The sequence below is a fragment of the Sarcophilus harrisii genome, chromosome 5 (assembly GCF_902635505.1).
Source record: "Sarcophilus harrisii chromosome 5, mSarHar1.11, whole genome shotgun sequence".
NCBI classification, from domain to species: domain Eukaryota; kingdom Metazoa; phylum Chordata; class Mammalia; order Dasyuromorphia; family Dasyuridae; genus Sarcophilus; species Sarcophilus harrisii.
This window is the reverse complement of record NC_045430.1, coordinates 111,356,070-111,373,565: the sequence shown is the minus strand read 5'-3', so window position 1 is coordinate 111,373,565 and position 17,496 is coordinate 111,356,070. Positions and strand designations below refer to the sequence as shown.

General features: G+C 34.8%; 1 long non-coding RNA gene across 1 annotated transcript; it reads right to left on the bottom strand.

Annotated features, from left to right (window-relative positions):
* Positions 1 to 11,769: 11,769 nt before the first annotated feature.
* On the bottom strand, positions 11,770 to 16,238 carry LOC116419271. The gene is made up of 3 exons (XR_004229529.1): positions 15,399 to 16,238; positions 14,370 to 14,455; positions 11,770 to 11,859 (listed from the first exon to the last, which is right to left on the bottom strand). It is a non-coding gene; the product is annotated as an uncharacterized LOC116419271 (long non-coding RNA).
* Positions 16,239 to 17,496: the final 1,258 nt, after the last annotated feature.

Below are 17,496 nucleotides of genomic sequence, written 5' to 3'. Positions count from 1 at the left end.
CAGTTCCACCTAGTACCTTGTTTCAAGTTCTGGCCCAAAATATCTCTTTCTAAGATCAAATCAACTCCAATGGCTTAACACTTTGTAAAGATTCCAACATTAACCATGTTTTTTTTTTGTTTGTTTTTGTTTTTGTTTTTGTTTTTGTTTTTTAATGTGCTTTAAATCTGCAGTTTATCAATTCTCTGAAGGTGAATAGTGTTTTTCATCAGTAGTCCTTTGGAATTATCTAGGATCATTCTATTGATCCGAGTAGCTAAGTATTCCACAATTGATTATTGTTATAATGTTGCTATTACTGGATATATTGTTCTTATGATTTGACTCCAGTTTGCATCAATTAATTTGTCTTCCTAGATTTTTCTGAAGCTATCGACCTCATCAATTTTTACAGCACAATAGTATTCTATCACAACCACATACCATAGTTTGTTCAGCTATTCTCCAATTAATGAGCATCCCCTCAGCCTCCAATTCCTTGTCCCCAAAAAAAGAGATAATATAAATATTTTTGTACATGTGAGTCCTTAAAATGGACTTTTAATGCAACAATTTCACCACCACACTCCCTGATTATCAGGCTGTGTTTATCCTTTCTTCCAAGGCTTGTGTCTCTGATAAATCAGCAGAATCCCAAAAAGAAAGAGAGATTTCTAATCCAAAAGTTTCTTGGACCTAGGACTCAGGTGGATTTACCTCATCAGGATAGACTTCTTTTTCATATAATTGATCCTATCCAGTCCATTCTTATTCCATTTTCTGTGTCAGTTGCGCCTTAAAGTTTGTATCAACTCAGAAGATTCTCTGCAATCTGAAACAATGGTTCAGGCCTCCTTTAGTCGAAGGACTTTCTTTTCCCTGTGATGTTTTGGAGTGTCCTTTCCTAGAAAGGGTTTGGGGGACTAAATGGTATAACTGTTGTGAAGGATTTTTTCTTTCTTTCTTTCTTTCTTTTTTTAATTTGAAAGGAAAACTCTTTGCATAATCATAGTGAGCTTGGAAGTGTTCTCAGACTCTAGACTTATTTTCCCAACCCATGTGTAATAAATGTGGATAGGTCTAGATAGCTATCTGAAGTGAAATCTGGAAAGCCTCATTCCCTGCCTCCTAAGGGAGATTATGATTTCTGTCTTTAAGTTGGAGGAGGTCTCTAGCTACACTGCCAAAAGCCCTGTGAAGGGGAGACAGTGAGAATCTAGTCAAGGTATGGCCAGGCAATCACTCTTTTATACTCCTATCCCCAAAAGGATTTGAGACTATAGTTATATCTGTTATAGCTCAGTCATGTCCAACTCTTCATGATCCCATTTAAAGTTTAAAGATACTGGAGTGGTTTGTCATTTTCTTTTCCAGACCATTTTACAGATGAGGAAACAAATAATCCTGGTTAAGTGACTTGCTCAGGATCATTCAGCTAGTGTCTGAGGTGGGATTTGACCTCAGGAAGATAAATCTTCCTGACTCCAGGTGCAATACTCTGCACACAAAATTAGCTACCCGCTAGCTACCCACAATTATATCTAGCACACTATAAATATTTGTAATTTAAGGGTCAGTGTTCTTTATTTTAACATTCAAAATAAAAGGCACTTTTTGTTGTGTCCTTCTTTCTAGAGCCCCCAAGTTGGGGTAACAAAACATACTGTGGTTTCTAGAGCCTCCATGCCAGATAATTAAAATATATCTTCCTAGTGGGAGAAGTGATGAGATGGGACTCCTGAGGAGGGTGAGAAAAATGGAGTACATTTATTTCAAGGACTTTCCCCCTTTTATAATGTAACAAAAACAACACTGTGCACTGGGACCACATAAACATCTGGTATCACTCTTCCACTTAGTATCACTCTGCTTCAATCACAACACAGGTTGTCACTGCCCCCTGACTTCTCAGGAAGGCCTAGAGCCCTTAGGGGATATGGGGAGCTGAACCAGACATTATCAGCAGGTTACCTCTGGACTGAAGGGTCTATACCTTACCCAGAGTTTCCCCACTGACTGTGACCCTCTGCAACTTTTCCCCTTGTCTTCTTGCCTCTTTTAAGAGGAGAGTAACATTCAGCTTATCCTTACTAGCTAACTCCCCTTCCATCAAAATATTGTTGATACAAATAGTTATTAGACCTCTTTATCAAAATAATTAGTAAGCAGAAATAAGAGCTCATTTAGATTAAAGTAGTATAGTAGAATAATCAATAATAACTGCGATAAGATCTCAGTTCAACAAAGGGAAGAGAAAGGGAAGAGCGAGAGTTAGAAGGGGGGACTCTGAACAATCTCTATGGTAAAGGTGCTAAAAGGCAAGGGACCTGTTGAAGGCTGGCTTCACCAGCTATCTGTATCTTTGGAGATATCTGTCTACCATTCAAAAATTTACATTCTTTTTGGAATTATCATTTCTTTCAATAATCTTTCATAAAGAAAATCCCTTCTCCACTTTATGTACAACTGATGAGTCATGCCTTCCTGCTGCTGCCCTATAGAGGGTCACAAATAGTGGGGGAACTCTAGGTGAGGCATAAGACCCTCCAGGCCAGCAAGGAAACCTGCAGACATGTCTGGTTTGCCTCCTTATCACCTCTGGGGGTGTCTCAGCCTTCCTGAGAAGTCAGGGGCCATGACAACCTGTGTTGTAATTAAAGCAGAATTATGTGATGACTGCATATTTTAAAATCAGCCAGAGTCAGGAATCCAGGTTAGGGGAAAATATTCAATCTTTATTCTCAGTAGAGATGAAGAAAGGTCGGAGGTAGAAGGGAATCGGCAATAGCAATGTATGCAGCTGAGTCAAGAAGCTAGCTAGGCCAGAAGCCACAAGACCAGCAGCCACCAGAATTGAACCCAGCCCACAATCTCTCTCAGCCTTTCTTCCTGCCCCTCTGCCTCCACCCACCAAAATCGTCATTTCCTATATAACACATCAGGACTTGCACAGAGAGTGGGCGGGGGTCATTCTTTATCCAAGCATATATATTAATAGAGTATAGTCCTTACTATTTAGCCTCATGTGCTTGGGACCTCAGTGCATCAACTCAAGCCTCAGCTCATTGCAGAATTATATCCTAAGTGGCAGAGATATTTATGCACAATAACAAGTTATTCATGTGGTCCCATATGTGCAGTATATATAGTTAGGCATGCAAAGTCTGCTATAGTTATGTAAGAGTATTAAGATATATAAGACTGAGGGAATTTTGAATAAACAAACTTCTGTTTGACCATCTTCTTGAGTTCTACCCCTTCACTCTTCACCTATGATCAGGATTCGGGCTGGTACTGAAATCCTCCAGTGAGCAGGTCTGGACACTGCCCCTAAACACACACACACACACACACACACACACACACACACAACCACCAAAACATATGCCCCTCGGGAAACTACCCAAGACTTGGAGCAAAAATGGGATTACAGAGGAAAGGGGACTCTGGTTCACTTGGTGGTAACTAGTTGACAGTGAAAGAGAATTCTGCTTCCAATCTTCATAAAAGAAGGAGGAATCGTATTATAAGAAGTACCATGTAACATTATGTATTATCTGTAATACCATCCCTTTTGTGCTATATCTGATTCAGGCCAAATCCCTGGTATTTTTTTTTTTTTGAAAATGGAAGAGAATGAAAAACTAGATCAGTAGTTAACAAAAGGAGATTTGCTTAGTCATAATAGAAGACTATACAAGGGCTACATTGAGTTGATTTAGTTGAGCAAAACTCCCTTGCTTGAATTATCCATTAGAAGCTTTCCATAAACCAAGCATTGTAGAGTACCTGAAGCTAGCTTTTCAAAGCTGTTTTATATTTAGATAGCCAGGAAATAATGTCAACAATCTCATCTTTTAGTCTTTTGGGCCAATCAAGTGTCAAGGATAATCTCACTATTTTTTTAAAAAAGTTTATTGAATTAAATACAAAATAAGGGGAAAAAAACAGATTAAAGAAGGACAGAAAAGGGAAAAAAAAAAAGCCAGAACATTGTCATGTACCCAAGCCAAACATCACACAAGATTAAAAAGGTATAATAAGAAATTTCCATTTAAAGAAAGAATATATAATAATAGAAGAAATTACATTTATGAGAATCCATCTTTTCTTTGCTTCCTTGTAGATTATTCTTTTGTTCTCTGCTTAGTACTTTTTACTTTATTCTTTTTTTCCCCTTTCACTCCACCCCTATCTTCCTCAAACAGGCTACACTTAAGCACAAATGTGTTAATGCAAATATACATATATACATATATATGTATGAATACATACATTCACACCTACCCACAGATCCACATGACATATACATGTCTATATACAAACCTATATAGACCTTAATATACTCATATCCATATACTCAGATACTCAGATACATACACTCAGCTTATGGTTTTACCTATATGTAAACATGCATCTAAAACAATAATAATCTGGCTGACATATAATGTAGATTTCTCTCTTGACTGAATTTTTGATTCTAAGATCAGTGATTGCTGGCCCTACTTTTTTTTTTCCTAGTAGATTCCATTTCCAATCCTTGAGGTAGTTTTATTTCCTATCCTTGATAGCTCTTCTACTTTGATTCTGCTCCTTAATTTCCCCACATTTTTGGATCCCCCCCTTATATTCCCCTTCACCTCCCCAACCCTTCTCTTTGTCTCATTTCCATTAATCTACAAATCTTAACCCACTCTGATTAACCTAAATACTCATTAATATCTCTATCTTATCTTATGCTACCCTTTCCCCCAACTTTATCTCTTTCCCATCCACTACTTTTCCTCTACATACCTTTCTGTACCTCACTTATCCTTTTTCTCTTGGCCATGATTTAAACACTTTGTCCCACTGCCATAAATCTACGCATCCTTCTATATTCCACTTTATCCTATTCTCTATGCCCCTTATTTCTTTATAGATTTTGGAGGGTCCTATACCCTTTATTGTATATAAGAATGTTGTCTATGTAATCCATTTCCTATGTGAGTAGGTTTTCAGAACTATGAGCCCTCTTTCTCCCCTCTAATGCCTCTGTGTCTATTCTTCCTCTGCACCTCATTTGTTTAACATAATTCCAATTTTTATCTTTTCTGTAGGTGATTTTGCTCTTTAGAATCAGATTATATTCAACTCTGCCCCAGTCTTTCTTTTGAGCCACATAATTACTGATGTCAGTCTTAAACATATGGTACACATTTCCACGTAAAAAACACAAACAATAGGAGCAGTTAGGTGGTGCACTGAATAGAACACTAGCCTTGAAATCAGGAGGATCTGAGTTCCAATCTTGCCTCAGACACTTAACATTTCCTAGCTGTGTGACCCTGGGCAAATCCTTTAACCCCAATTGCCTCAGAAAAAACAAACAAACAAACAAAAACCATAAACAATTTGTCTATGTTAAGTTCCTTGATGTTAATTTTTGATATTGGCTCTTAAATATTAAATTTTCTATTGAAGTACAGGTTTGGATGAAAGAAAGTCCTGAAAACCTGCAAATTTGTTGAATGTCCTTTTTTTTTTTCATTCAATATTGTGGATAATTTTGCTGAATATGATATTTTTGACCACAGAACTGGTAATTTTGATTGCCAGGATATATGATTCCAAGTCCTTCAGTCTTTTATTGTGGCTTCTGCTAAGTCCTGTACAATTCTAATTGTAGTTCTAGTAGTAGTTGAATTATTTGTTTTTTTTTTTTTTTCTAGTTTCTTGCAAAATTTTCTCTTTCATCTGAGGGTTTCAATATTTGGCAATAAGATTCTTATTTCTTTTCTACAAAAGATCTCTTTGAAGTGATAATTGGTGGATTTTTTTTTCTAATTCTACTTTTCCCTCATGTTCTATCACTTCAAGACAATTTTTTTTGAATTATTGTTTTATTAGGTCAACATTCTTTTTTGAGTCTCATCTTTTAGAGAGTCAAGTTAGTCTTATATTTTCTCATCTTGATCTCCAGATCTGTTATTTTTCTTATAAGATGTTTCAGATTCTGTTCTATTTTTTCATTTTTTATATTGTTTTGTTATTTCTTGGTCTTTCATAGCTTCACTGACTTCCTCTTGCCCACTTCTAATTTTCAAAGAATTATATTAGTCTTTAAGACTCTGTATCTCCTGTTCTAATTAGTTGACTTTTAGCTTTTCCTCAATCTCTCTCATTTAATTTTTAAAGCCTTTTTAAAAAAAATTTGTCTATAAATTCTATCTGGGCAGGGAGCATTTAATGTTACTCTTTGGGGTAGAAGAAGCTGTTTTTACTTCATTGTTCTCCTCTGAAGATGAACCCTAGTCTTCCCTATTCTCATATTAAGTTTCAATGAGTGGGTTATTTATTTGCTTTTTTTTTTTTAATGAGAATTATTAGTTTAAGCACTTCTCATCATAGGAGGGAGGAATGATGTCTCTAGCTTCACTTCAGCTCTCCCCTCTGACCTGGAACCCCAAACCAAAAGCTTCCTCCTCCTGCAAGTGCCAGTAGTCTCTCTGCCCCATTGCTTCTGCACTCCCTGGGTATACTTGCTCCTTCTTGCCCAGGGCTCCATCTCTGTAGCACAGGTGGACCTGGCATTCCTGATCAGCAGACTCAGACCCACAATTTTCCATGCTGTAATTGGTGTCAATTTCTCAGAAGGATCTCAATATTGTTTTAACATAAAATCCTTTTAAATTTCTTTTTTTTTATTCTCTTATTTAGTGAAGTGGTATTTAGTTGCAGTTTTTGTGCTCCTTATTACATCTCTAAATGTGTACTTGAGCTATGTCCTGAAGAAAGAACAGGATTCCATGAAGGGAGGATCATATTGAATTATGTAATCTCAAAGTTGGAAAGGGAAGTCCCTGGATCATAGATTCTGGTTCATAAAGAAGCCTTAGAAATCATTTAGCACAACTCCATTTTGCACATGAAATGATCAGCAAGATTCAATAACTTGCTTAAAGACTCATAGAAAGATAGGAGCAAAGCCAAGATTTGAACCTAAGTCCTTTAACTCCAAAGGCAGAAGTTTTCCCATTATACTACCCCTATTTATAAACATTTTACCATCATAACTCAAAGTCAATTACTCCACTCTATAAATAAATGGGAAATATATCTATAATGTCCCTAATAGCTTTGATTATTCAACTTTGTTTTAAAAACTTTTAAAATTGCATAATTTACTTCCAGTCAGTCTGTTTCACATTGAAGTAGAAAATATGGACTCAAATTCATCCAAATTCTGGTTTCTACAACTTCCACCTAATGGTCTGATATGTGTTTAATCATTCCATAAAAGATCCTTTCATATAGAAGATTTACATAAAAACAGCTAGAATATTTCCTTTAAATTTTGTCTTCTTCAAATTGTATAATATTGTGTATTTATCCTATCACAGTTTATTTTTTAGATTCTACTCACTGGTATTGTATGTCAAGATATCATCTAATATGTTAATCATCTAATAAAATCATCTAAAATCTAATAATTTTAGCTTTGTGTCATCTGCAAAGTCAATAAACATACTACCGAGTCATTAGTAAACATTTTGCTGTATAATAAACTTGAGAGGGTAATCAAAATTATTTTACTGTACTGATTTTTAATATAATAATCTCATCACCAGAAATCATGTTCCTGATCATAGATAAAATAGAACTGATATTCATTGTATTAACTTTATGACTATTCTATTGGTGTTACAGTAACAAATTGCTAGAAATGACAAAATATGAATCACTAGCTTAGAGTTATTTATTTATTATACAGAATCTAGTAAAAATCTCCAGTCTTGTCATCTAATCCATGCTCACCTTTTTCCCTTAGCTTTAGCTTCTCTCATTTTCAGGAGTGCTCTGAGCTCCATTAATACTAAATGTGCATGGCTGTTGCTATCTAGATGCCACTCTAGCCAAGTCCACCTATTTTATTTTGCTATACCCCTTATTGACTTGCTGAGGCAAAAAATGCTCATCAGGACAATGTTGAATAGTTATCATCACTTACTATATTGTTAATTGCTTAGTCTCCAAGAAGCCCCTGTTGTGTGATGTGTACCCCTGTCTTAACTCTATATCAGGCCTATCTCCGGCACATTCAGTTATCTCTAAGCTAATGAGAGAAGTAGGCTCCAATTCTACTTTATTTTGGGCAGTCAGATAGGTACATAAATCAACATTTTCTCCTGTAACTAACAAATAAAACGGGAGCTCTATCTAATAAATAGAAGCAATGTGTATCATATCATCCATCATCCCAAATAGGCTCATCAACAACTTCCAAGACAGGAATGAATTTTAATAAATCTGTCCCCTGCTTCATTAGGTGATTTGTTCCTCCTAAGATGTATAATGGAAAGCAACAAGATAATATCTAGGGAAAGGGGTACATGACTGCCTTATCCTACAAGCAGTTGGAATTAGAAGCTAAGGAAAACTATATTTTTAAGGAATATAAACATAAGCACACAAACTGAATTTAAGACCTACAGTGTCTACTACACACTAGGTAAAAAGAGTCAGTACAGATCTGGGGCCTCTCAAACCAAGTCAAAAGCCAACAATATAACTACTGCCCTTTTTAGTGAATCACAGTCAACCCATGTATAAAAGTATTCTCCAATATAATATAATGGAGTAGTGGCCATCTAGCCTCTTTTAAAGACTTCTAATAAAGGGAAACTCTTTTCCTTTTAAGACAACAAATTTACTTTTAGATGGTTCCTAACAGCAAGTCTATACTTACCTTTTTGCAACTTTTACTCATTTATTACCCCTTGTTCTGACTTTTAAGGCTAAAGAGAGCAACTCTAATCCCTCTTTCACATAACAGCCCTTCAGATACTTGTAGATGGTTATTATGTCACCCTCCTGAGTCATCTTTTCTCCAGTTTAAACATCCTCAGTTGTTTGAGTAGATTCTCATGTGATATATTTATATAGCTTCTCTGATGTAAGGTTAAAATGGAAAAGGAGTATTTACATTTAAGAAAAAAAAGAGGAAGGTAATATTTATACCACCTCTACCACTACTATTTTTCTTCCAAATCCCTCTCCCTCTATGAGCTTCTAGATCTGTTTTCTGTTTCATTCTTTGATTTTGGTGGGATGATTGGGAAATTGAATTTTTTAGGATGTTTGAGGTAGGTAGCTGTGATGTTCTCATGAATGAAACAAAGGATATTTGCTGCTTACTAGCTGATTAAGAGATATGTATTTAATTTTTCCTCATTTAGTTTATGTAAACAAATAAAAAATCATTTCTCCCAGAACATATATTATTATACACAAATATAATGATAAATCGCATAATACTGTATTAGTCTTTCATTGAACTGAAAGGAAAAGACTTTAGAGAGAAATGATAGACATCTATAAATATTAACTTAATATTTAATTAACTTAATAACTTGTTGGTACTCTAAGTATGAAAACCTTTTCCACTGACCAGTGGCTTTATAAGGATGTGCTATATGTTTAACAAGCGGCTATTTGGGAGAAATGAATATGCATGTAATGCGTTTGCATTTAATTTGCATTATTACCATTTGTCCATTACTTTCTTATATTTGGAAATAAAAAAAAAATGTCAACTTTGATTTTTTTAGCAGTTCCAATATGCAAATATTCACACTGAAAATTTAACAATGGCCTCTCCTAAGGTCTATAAACTGGCTCCAGCATACTCTTGTATACATATAATACTGGAGAAATTGAATCATGTCACTTTTAGTAATATTAATATAATTGTAAAAGGACTTGACTTACATGTACCTGTACCCAGATCTGCTAACATGGAGTTTGTGTCCTGCTTTTTTCTATCATGTGGATGGGATTGAACTCCTTTTGTCTGCATAGTCATTATGTCTTTTAACTCTGGCTAAACTGAGACAGTCTCCCTTTTTCCAGTGTCATCTTTCCTACTACATCCAGAAGGTGAAGATTACAATTCATCCATAGCATAAATGCATGAATTGAACTGTGAGAAAATATATCTCCCTCTCCCATGCTACTCTAACTGCAAGAAATTGGACCAAGTGGTGTTGTTTCTGTTCTGTTTCATTTATCCTTTGTTTTTTAGATGCTGTGCAGTGGTCCCAGTTAAATGCAAGAATCTGAATCAGAATTCCAAGTGAAATCTTGCCGCCCAGTAGCGAAGCCTAGAGAAGCCAGGATTTTTGATATTTAAGCACAACTTGGGGACGTAGAACTTGGACTGAGCAACTATAGGAAGTAAGCTAAGCTATTTGTATATTTGTCATTATACCTTTTAAAGTAAATATTCCTTTGTAAAAAGTTAGTTCAATTGTTAGTGGTCAAATGGAATTGGAGTACAGGGCACATTTTGGCTTATGACTGAGGAAAATACAATGAATGAGGATTGCAGCCATTTGCAGATAGCCTAAAAATCCCCAGTTTCCCTTAAGTGTATTAGGAGCCCTGACAGAGGGGTGAAATTAATGTCCTTGGCTTTCAGGTAATGGGAACCAGGGTATTATGTATTCATCATGAGGGTTTTTAAGAATGAAACTTTAAGTCAAGGAACTGGAAACCGAGTGGATGTCCATCTGTTGGAGAATGGCTGAATAAGTTATGTAGTACATGAATGATATGGAATATTATTATTCTATCATGAACGATTAGCAGAATGATTTCAGAAAGTCTTGGAGTGACTTATATGAACTGATGCTAAGTGGAGTAGAACCAAGTGAACATTGTACACAGCAGCAGCAACAAGGATATATGATGATCAACTGAGATGAACATGGTTCTTTTCAACAATGAGGAGATTCAAGCCAATTCCAATAGACATGTGATGGAGAGAGCCATCTGCATCCAGAGAGAGACTGTGGTGACTGAATGTGGATCACCACATAGTATTTTCACCTTTTTTGTTGTTGTTTGCTTGCACTTTTCTTTCTCAATTTTTTTTTTCCTTTTTGATCTGATTTTTCTTGTGCAGCAAGATAAGTGTGGAAATATGTTTAGAAGAAGTGCACATGTTTAACCCATATTGTATTACTTGCTGTCTCAGGAGTGGGATGGGAGGAAGGAAGGGAGAAAAAGTTGAAACACAAGATTTTGCAAGGGTGAATATTGAAAATAATCTTTGCATATATTTTTTTTGGGGGGGAGACTGAAAACTATAATTGATATATAAAAATAAAAAATAAAATATATTAACAAAAATACATTTTTTAAACAGGCACCATTTACTTTAGGACATCACTCAAGGGCAGAAAGAGGTAGACCCTGACCAAGTGTTACCTGATTCTGACTCGCAAGAGAAAACATTATTAGAGCAACAATTATTAGCACAAAAACCAAAGCAAAACAAAAAGGAGATGATGGAGTCATCATATTAGAAAGAGCCTTGGATAGTTAAGTGATTTCTTTTTGAGGAAACTTGGTTTGATAGAACACTCGACTTGGAAAACAGATTTAGATTCAAATCCCAGCTTTGCCATTGACTAGCCATGTTAGTAAGTCAATTTAAATCAGCCTGATCCTCAATTTCTGAATTTGTCAAATCCATACTTACACTACTTACCTCACACAGATGTCATAATAAAAGGGTTCCATAAGATTTAAAGCATCATTGCATATATTTTGAAAATGAAAAGCTATTATTAAAAATATTGAAAAAAAGAATATTGAATTCTCAGCATGGGAGAATATAGATATTCAGTGCAATTCATCAGTCCTGGTTTATTGACACTCACTTTCAAGGTTTCCCTTGGGTGAGGCCTTCTATCTACATTAGACTTTTGTGATTTCAATCACCATTACACCCCAGTACTTAGTATCCTCCCCACCCCCATAATTTTTTACTTACTTAATGTTTTGTATTTACTTTGTATTGTAGGTGATGTTTCCTCCAAGTGAAATATATTGTCTCTGAGAATAAGAAAAAATAAAATTAAAAATTAAAAAAATGAAACTACAAAGAGAACAATAAATACAAAAGATATGAAAATTTGTTTTGTTCCTAGTTTGAAATAAATTCATTTTACCTCCAGGACATTTGAATTACCACATTTGGACTGTAGCATCATAAAGCCAGATTTGTTTCTTACGAAGTGAAAATATAAAACAAAAATGAAACAACTGGATTAATTGAAGTATACAAAGGGAAATTCATTCTGGAAGCAACACAATTTTGAGGCTATTGGGAAATTTATTCTCAAGTATCTCAAGTAAGGGAAGTGACCAAAGGCATGGGGAAATGTTGCATTTTATCATTATAAAAAAGTGACCTAGAAGACATCATGAACCACAAATCCAGGTTCCTACTTTCCTATTTATATATAATTTTTATTAGGCTAATTTATACAAATATAAATGGTAACAAATATAAGTAATATCCCCAGGGAGATTATTAGAAACAGGTAAATTTTTGTAAGTTATATTTCATAGTAGATCACATCTTTGCAATCTTATAATTGATTCAAAATTATAGAAAGTGCAAGATTCCACTGGATATATTGTCTGTTGGTTATATAGAAGATAATTAATTTGGTAGAAAAATGCTGCTCTGTTCCTACAAGCAATTTTTTATGGATATATCAAAATTATATAAGATTCTTGAATGGATTTTTATCATGTTTACCAAATATATTTCCAACTATTATGCAGGATATCCAGTGTAGAATTAAAGTTACAAATGGTGGTTAGAGTTTTTAGATGTTCCTTTTTGCATGTGATATTGTACTAATTATATAAAGCTCTAGAACATTGCAGAACCTTATAAATAAAATCCATAATAACTAAAAAGACTTTGGTCTGGCTCTAGACAATGGAAAAAATAAAATGTTCTTTTTAATCCCTCTTTATTGATTAGAACAATTGTTCTCTGTTTTCTCAACATTCTTAGATAGGATAGCACTTCTGAAAAAACAATAGTATTGTTTCTTTTCTGTAGCATGTTAATAGTGAATCATCATCTGCCTTTTTCGTAGTACATGGAATTATTAAGGGGAAATTTATCTTGTCTGTTAAGCTTGAATTTCCTAGCGATTGCTCATATTTCTTTTACTCGAGAGAAACAATTAATAGTTCCTTATTTGGTCTAAAGTTTGTGGGGGGGGGTATTTAAAAATATGCTTAACTTTGCAGAATAACAGTATTAGTCATTCTATTTTGATTTTTGCTATGTCATGTTACAAGTTTTCCTTTTATTCATTTCTAATCAATGAAAGTGAATATTCTGAAGAAAGTCAAGTTGGTTTTGTTTTATATAAGAATGACCTCTTTTAATTTGCAAAGTTGTCTCTAATGCTAAGACTCTGGAGCTTGGTGTCAACATTTTTGGGTGAATTAAACTTATAACTCCCACTTGATGGTGTCCTGTGGATTTTCTTTAACCATATTTTCACCCTCTAATTTTAATATTTTGTGGAAACTTTCCTGAAATATAGTATTCAAGTATTTAATTTCATTATTTTTTTGGAGTCCAATGATTCTTAGCTTGTCTTATCGCCCTCTATGTTCAAAACTATTTGCTTGGAATGATCAATAAAAGTATTCTAATTTTGTTTTCAAAACATTTTTCTCTAATATACTTTGTTGAGCTTCTGTAATTCTCTTTTGTTCCCTCTGCCATTTCTTTTGGGGAGTATCTATGGCTTAGTTAAGATTTTCCTCGTTTTTAGATCATCACTTCTCTTTTTTTTTCTCTTCAAATGTTCTTTTAAAAACTTAACTTTTTTCTTTATTTTTTCTTTTATTAAACTGTTTATTCACTCAGTTTTGTGAAATTCTATTCTCATTTCTGAAGGTCTAGTAATCATTATTGAAATATTATTACTTTCTTCTAGAGACTTTCTCTTACTTTCTCTTATCCCATAGTGTTTCCTCATTGTCATGTAAATCCTTCTGTTGTTTTTTATTCATTTTTTTTTTGGTCCATTTGCCAGAAAAACCAGGAACAGAACAAACGTTTATACACAACATTTATTGATCTGATCAAGGTCTTTGATACTGTCAATCATGAGGGCTTGTGGAAGATCATGACAAAATTTAGTTGCCCTGAGAAGTTCATGATGGCATGCTTACACAGGTTCTGGATAATGGATAATGCTCTTATATTTTCTCAATTACCAGTAGAGTGAAGTAGGGCTTTGTGCTTGCTCTCATGCTTTTTAGCATGACATTTTCAATGATGCTGGTGGTAGTTTTCAGTGATATTGGGAGAATTGGTGTGTGACTTTTTGTTTGCAGATTGTCGTGCACTCAGTGTAGTCTCTGAGGCTGAGATGCAACAAACATGGATTCATTCTCTAATTTTCGCCTAACAACCAACACTGAGAAAACAGCTTCTCCACCAACCAGAATCATATCTTCCATTCGTAGAACCATCATTTATAGCAAATGAAGAAATTTTGAATGTGGTGAATAATTTCACTTACCTTGGCAATATGCTTTCCAAGGATGTATACATACACAACAAGTTTGGCACACATATTGCCAGAGCTAGCTCAGTGTCTGTGAGGCTCTGAAGGAAAGTGTGGAAGAGAAGAGACATTAGACTGCCTATCAAACTGAAAGTCTCCAGAGCTATTATGCTAACTTTGTTCTTCTATGCCCATGAAACCTGAATAGTATACAATCAGCACCATACCAGAAAATGGAATTGCTTCCATTTGAACTATCTTAGGAAGATTCTGAAGATCATCTGACAAAATACAGTATAGGACATTGAATTCCTTTCACAAGCTGAACTGTCAAGCATTCAAATTCTGCTGCAGAAAACACTCAAATTGCCGAACACACATTTGCCTAAAAGACTATTTTATGGGATGCTCACGCAAGGTAAATGATCAAATGAAGGTCAGAAAAAGTGATATCAGGACACTTTCAAAGTTTCTCTGAAGAACTTTAAAATCAGTTGTGATACATGTGAGAGAAGAATATAGAACTGTCTATTATTGCAAGCCCACATCAAAGAAGATGCAGTGCTGTTTGAGTGAAGCAAAATTTCAATTCAACAGAAATGCAAGATGTGCAGATTTAGCTACTCCAAATGCTTATATGGACTATTTGTCTCTGAGCCTTCCAAGTTCGTATTGGTCTGATCAGTCTCAGATGGACACACTGTAACTTGACCCCAATAAGAATAACCAAGAACCAACTATATGCCAATGTTTCTGCAAGTGGTTTTTGTGTCAGTTCTTTCTTTGCCATCTTGTTATTGTTATTGCTGTTACATTATTTTATTTGGTACAATTTTCACTGTTTTACATTGAGATGGAAGACCTGGACTTAGCCACAACTCATACATTCATCTTTTTTTTATATATATATACAATGAAATATTTACTTCAGAAGTCATAATTACTAAGGTACAAACTTATTTCCCTTTACATCTAGAAGGCATAGCCTCTTCCCTGCCTGGTACTATGTCTGGTCTGAGGAGAAGAAGAGGATTAGGTTCATACCTTAACTCAGTTTCTATGGAGCATAGTCCCAATTCCTAGTCCAAAACCTTGCTTAAGCTTGAATCCCATGTACTTTGGCTTCTTAAGGCTTCCATTCTTGGCTGACTGACTGTACTATTTTTCCAGCAATCTTAGTTTTAATGTCTTCATGACTTGAAATCTTGCATTCTTTGGAGACTCAACTTGAGTTCCTAAAATTGAAGAGGACAAACAGCACATAACAAAAACAAACAGCTTTAGCCACATTTATTGGAGGTGGGGTAAAGTTGGTATAATTAGTTTCATTGATAGTGGCCATACTGTGGAGATTGCTCAGCAAGAGGGAGCTCATAGGAAGAAAGAGTGGCCAAAAAAGAGAGAGTTAGAAAAGTGCTTCATGGAGACATCTTGCTGGACATGGCCTCATAAAGGAAAGAAAAAGGAAAAAATATCTCAACTATTTTACTCCATATTGAATTCTTCCCATCCAAAAGAATTTATACCTGACCTGTGCTACCCAAGAACATATAATCACACAAGATAAAATAAAGTACATTATACACAGAATGAAATGTTCATTAAATAAACTTCAATGTTTTTACTTATTTTCTGTCACTTCTTTTTCATTCTACTTTAGAGGTAATGCTCTCATTCATTATTCTTGGGGCACCATCCATTAGTGAGTGTGGTCACTAGCTGGATGGTCAAGGGACTTCAAATGTCGCCTTCTGTCACTTCTGAATACTCTATCCTTCAATTGTGATAGAGAAGCTATTTTTGACACATGAGTGAATAGCCTAAATTCTAGAACTAATATTAGAGTGCTGGGAGCTTTTGAGGTAGTAAAGTATGTCCTTGAGTGTCTAATTCCATATATAGCAAGGAGAAAGATGATCTTTTTGAATTAGCTTCTCTTTGGCAAGTTGGTAGTTTCCTAAAGGCTGAACATACTGTAAGGGTGTATTTAGATTCAACTTCACCTTTATCAGACCCAGGTTCTTTTCCCATTACCTTCTAGAAGGGATTCTGTAAGGACTGACCTATTGCTATGACCTAGTTGACAGATATGTGACCACTGATTGACCTTCCTATATACCAGTAAGTTCTTATGTACCCAACAAATATCTTCATCACTTATATTAAGGAATAAGAAGGCAAGGTTAGCCTACTACTTAGTAATCTATTTATGTGAAGTTAGCAAACTTTGCTAATCATAAGGCCTCTATAATATATGAAGAAGGGGAATGAGACAGGGCAGTCACAATCCACATCACCCACTGACTGGCAGTTAATTGGTTTCCCTCCAACTTAATTCTTGTGAATGTTCCCAGCAATAATCAGAAGATCTGGCCTTAGAATCAGTTATATATCCCAATGTATGTATAAGCCACTGTTCTGTGTCTGTGGGCAAATGATTCAAACATAATTGTATGTGTGTGAGTAATAAACTACTTGATTTGTGATCATCTGAGGTCTTGTTCTTTCTCAGTACCATTTTATCCATGATGTACTTACAAGTTCTTAAGGTAGAGTACTTGGATATAGATATCAGGGGGTCTATGAACTTGAATTGAAAAAATATATATATACACACACATATATATTTATTTTACCAATGTCTCATAAAATTTAGCATTCTCTTAATTTGTCTAAAAACATTCTAAGAAAAGGCCCATAACCTTCACCAGATTGTTAAGGGGTATATTATGCAAAAAAGATTGAACCCCTACTCCAGAGAGTTTATGAGCTCTAACTGGTAAATATGTCTTTTCAAGGACATTTTTTGCCACTCTTAAGCTCCCGCTCATTAGGTAGGTCAACTCTTTTCCTTATAGACAATGGAGTAGGAAGGAGAGGTATCTATTAATTGTTCCTAGCTATCAAAAGATAATCAACTCATCTTCTTTTTTCATTATCCATAACTCTGTTGACATCTATTACACCACTTCTATATAATTAATTTGCGTTATGTTGCAGTCTACTAATACTCATCGTGTACTTTTCTATTACTTTAATCTTCAAATTGTTTTTCTTCTGACATTGTAGAACTGCATGATTCATGGCTATCTAGTATCATTGGAACAATATTGAGATGAAGAAAAAGTTTTCATGCAATCAA